The following is a 4,884-nucleotide window of genomic DNA, read 5'->3' on the forward strand; positions in this document are numbered from 1 at the left end:
GGCTTTTATCCCCTTTCTCCTGCTCTTCCGGCCTGCTACTCTGGCGTCCCTGCATTGTCACTCCTCACCTGTAACCCTCGGGCTGACTGCTCTTCTGTCTTGGTTGAAGGCTTTTATCCCCTTTCTCTTGCTCTTCCGGCCTGCTACTCTGGGCGGGCCTGAGTTTCCCCTTCTCACCTAATCCCTTCAGCTGATTGCTCTTCTGTCTGGGTTCAAGGCTTTTATGCCCTTCCCTGCTCTTCTGGCCTGGTACTCTGGCATCCCTGCATTGTCTCTCCTCACCTGTAAGCCTGGGGCTCAAGGCTTTTATCCCTTTCCCTGCTCTTCCAGCCTGCTACTCTGGCATTCCTGTGTTGTCTCTCCTCCACCTACAATGTATCTACCTAAATAAAAATTTCAACGTGTGGAAAAAGATAATCAAAAAATACTACACTGAGATTAAACAGATGCTGGAATATCTGAGAAATACTTTAGAACAGCTATTTTTTTAAAAAATGTCCAAGAAGTAATGGTAAATACACTTGAAACAAGTGGAAATAAAACCCTTTTCAGTACACAGCATTAATTATTATTGTTTACTATTAAACTAGAAGGTTTTTGTTTTGTTTCATTTTTCTTTTAGTTCAAAAATAGTTGTTGAATTTAACCTTAAAGGTTGTTGATTAACTAATCAAGATTCACTGAAGTAGTCAAATAATGTTTCTTCTTTAATGGGTTAATATATAATTTTACATTGAATTTCTTCAAAATACTGCATTTTGCACTTTTAATACATTAACAAATTCACAACACACCTCAACAACAGCATCATTGATGCAAATATATCACTTCCCCAATGGCTAATTTCAAAAGAGATGGTAGTGTGACATAGAACTTCACCTGCACAAAGATGTTTACCCATTACAATAGAACTGGAGAAAATTATATTAAAATGCAACCTTATTTTCAGTACCACTGAAAGCATAAAATATGTAGGAATAAACTTTTAAAAATTCTAAAAGATTTCTACACTTAAATCTACAAGATATTGATGAGAGAAAATAATTAGGATATAACTATTTGTATAATTATACCAATCTATTGGTAAGGAGACTCAATATATTAAAAATATCTATTCACCTAAAAAGAGCCCTGATGATGCAGTTGTTAAAGCTCTCAACTGCTAACTGACAGGTTGGTGCTTCAAAACTACCAGCCATTCTGTGGGAAAAAGTTGTGGCAGTCTGCACTCACAAAGATTATGGCATTGAAAATCCTATGGGGCAGTTGTAATCTGTCCTGTCAAGTTGAAATTGACTCCATGGTAATGTTATTTATTTATTTATTTTTGTTCTCCCAAAATTGAGTTGTGTTAGAATATCATCTTTTAGACATAAAAAGATCATATTAAAATATTTGTAGAAACATAAAACAATTTTGTAAAGTAGAACAAAGTTACGTAAATTTATACTACAGGCATTAAAGACTTACCTACAATGAGATAATACAATAGCATAAGAATAGTCAAAAGTTCAAATAAACAGAAGATAACCTCATACTCTATGGTCTAATAATTTTTAACAAAGACATTAATTCAACTAAATGGGAAAAAAAATAATGCTAGACCAACTGGAAATTTGTAATTAATTAACAACCAAAAAAACCCTATAACCCTACCTTATTACCTTACATCATACACAAAACTAACACAGACCAAAATATAAAAATTAAAATTATACACCTCATGAAAAAACACAGAAGATTATTTTGGTGATCTGAGGGGGGGATATCAGAATTTAAATATATAATCATAAAACAATCACTAAATTTAACTTTAGAAAAGGATAATCTGCTCATCAAAAGAGTCTATTAAGAAAATGAAAAAGCAAGCCACAGCTTGGGAGAAATATTTGTACACATAAATCCAACATAAATTTATATGCAGAATATGAAAGGATATCCAGCAAATTAATAAGAGTAATAATTAAAAAAAATAGAAAATAATAGACAAGAGCTTGGGTAAATTCTACATGAAAGAAGATATATGAATAGTCAATAAATGTGGAAAAAGGATGCTTAATATCATTATTCATAGAGAAATGTCAATCATTTCCACAACTGGATAGTATAGAACATGACTGTTATGGACAAAAAAAAGAGGAGACTAGTAATGAACAAATAGCAGAGATGACATTAATTTATATAAAGTAAGTGAATTTCTCATACATTACTGGTGTGAGTGTTAATACATACTACTTTGAAAATCTATTAGGTCATATTCAATAAATTTACTAAATACTTTGGTAAGATGTAGCAATTCCATTCCTATGTTATTATTCAAAATAAATTAAAATATCTATCTATAAATAAAGATTGATACTGATAGATAAATCTTTCACCTTCTACCCAGCCTGCCAGTATCTACACAGTTTCTGTCTGTCTCTCTCAGTACTCTCCACCCGTCAGATGCCCTGGCCCCCAAAACACCCGGTATCTGGTGAAGTTCTTTGTTCATTCACCCCTCCCCCTGCGTCCTGCTGTGAAGCAACCTCCACCCCTACTCCCAGTTTCCTCTTGGATTCTTTGTCTCCATCCCTAGGCTTATCTTATCTCCACCCTCCCTTGCCTTTAGTTCCTCTTCAACACTTAGGATTGGTTCTTTTGAAATAGGCAAATGATCTCCTGCATCAAAACACTACTTAAGCACCCTGCAGAGACAGGAAAGGGCTGATGCTATGCTAAGCCTCAGTCCATTTGCCTGAGGGATGTTTCAATAAAACTTATTTTTCTAACAACTCACCCTGGTCTTGTTCTCCTCAGTATTCAACAACTGGCAGATACAAGAATTGGTGTTGCAACTTTATTCATAGAAGCAATGTTTTGGAAATGGCTCAAATATCCCTCAACAAGAAAATGAATAAACTGTGATATTTATACAAGGTAATAATATATAGAAATCATAAGGATTAAGCTATGGATTCACAAACAATACATACAATTTTAAAAATAATGATGGATGAAAGATTTCAAAACAGAAGTCTACAGACTTTCTGATTCCATTTATATGAAGTTTAAGTAATCTAAAGAAACATAAATTAGAATGTTGTTGCTGTTATGTGCTGTCAAGTCAAACCCGACTCATAGTGACCCTTCCTTGGGTTTCCGAGGCAGTATCACTACGGAAGTAGGATTGCCCAACCTTCCTTCCGAGGAGTGGCTGGTGGGTTTGAACCGCCAGCCGTCTGGTTAGCAGGCAAGTGTCTTAGCCACTATGCTACAAGAGCTCCCAATTAGAATAGTGATTGCCTTTGTGGGGTGAGGGGAAAGGGACAGGATAAAGGCAATGTTTTATACCTTAATTAGTGTGTAGCTTACACAAGTGTCTAATTTGGCAAAATTCATTGAAGTATGGCACTGATATGTGCGCAATTTATTCTATGTAAGAAAAGCTCAACTAAAACATAAGGGGAAAAAAGGAAAAAGTGATTTGACAAAAAACATTTTCCTTTATTGTTTGTTGAATACTTGTCACCAACACTAAGCAGCTAATCAATTCCTGCTCATTTCTAAGTCTTATGTAGGTGCTACTTTTACAGTTCACGTTGTGGTCTTTGAAATATTCCCTTGGCACATCCTACTGTACTTTAGTATCCATGATGCCAATTCTATACCACTGTACACTTCTCCTTAGTGACATGCTTTATACTTTTTAAGGTGTTGACTGCTAACCCACTAGCCACTCCTTGGAAGGAAAATCGAGCAATCTACTTCGGTACAGACACTGCCTTGGAAACCCAAGGAGGGGCCACTATGAGTCGGATATGACTCCACAGCATTTTTTTTTTTTTTTTTATTACTAAATTCATTAGAAAGCTGTCTGTGCAGCCTGCATTATTTTCTGAAATTTGTCCTGGTACTTCCTCAAGGGCAAAGAGGAAATTTTCTAAATTATCAATAAATATTTAAAGGGGAATCTCCTATCTCTCTAGAAATAAATTTCCTTATTATAAACTAATTTAAGTGAATCTTCTATCAAAAGATGCTTCGCAAAGCAACTGAACAGTATTTTCTAACATTTTGTCCTACTTTCTAGAATATGATAGGCAATCAAATTAATTTACCCTTTCAAGGTGTTAATGGCTTGTGAAATTGGACTCAGTGAGACAGACTGGACAAATCATATAAATGTCTTCCTCCCACCAGATTTTCCTCTATTTACAAGATGCTTGATTTGTGTGTCAGAATCAAAGAGTTCTATGGAGACAAGAAAATAAAAACCAAGGAGATTTTGTACTATTCAAATTAAGAAAAAGGAAATTAGAATAGGAAATACTAGAATAAGATATTCCATGGTAGCTTTTGAATTCTGAGCACAGCAACAATACAATTCAGATTTGCAGATTTATATGCCACCTCTATGGAGTAGTAAGTCAGCTGCAGGGATCCAGGTGAGGAGAGGAACTCAGCCATGACCAAAGCAGCAGTGCAGGAGAGCAGGAAAAATGGGATTAAAAGCCAGGAACCCAGATAGAGGAGCAGTCAGTTGCAGGGATCCAGGTGAGGAGAATGAACTCAGGCATGCCCAAAGCAGCAGGGCGGGAGAGTGGGAGAAAGGGGATTAAAAGGCCTAGGAATCTGGACAGAGGAGGAGTCAACCACAGGGAGCCAGGTAAGGGTGGTTTGAGAGGTTTCCAACAGAGAGACAAACTAGTCTGTCAGTTTGTCCTACAATTGTGACATGTTGATGTGAGTTTTGAGACACTGGTGTTTCTAACCCAGTGGGATGCACATGGTGCACAGGTATCAGCCCAGCTTACAGACTGAGACAGACTAGGAAGAAGGAAGAGGCCATCCACTTCTCAAAGAATTGGCCAGGGAAAACCTTATGAATAGCAAAGAAACACT

This window comes from Orycteropus afer, unplaced genomic scaffold, assembly GCF_000298275.1.
Source record: "Orycteropus afer afer isolate SDZICR_OR568_19922 unplaced genomic scaffold, OryAfe1.0 scaffold00016, whole genome shotgun sequence".
NCBI classification, from domain to species: Eukaryota; Metazoa; Chordata; class Mammalia; order Tubulidentata; family Orycteropodidae; genus Orycteropus; species Orycteropus afer.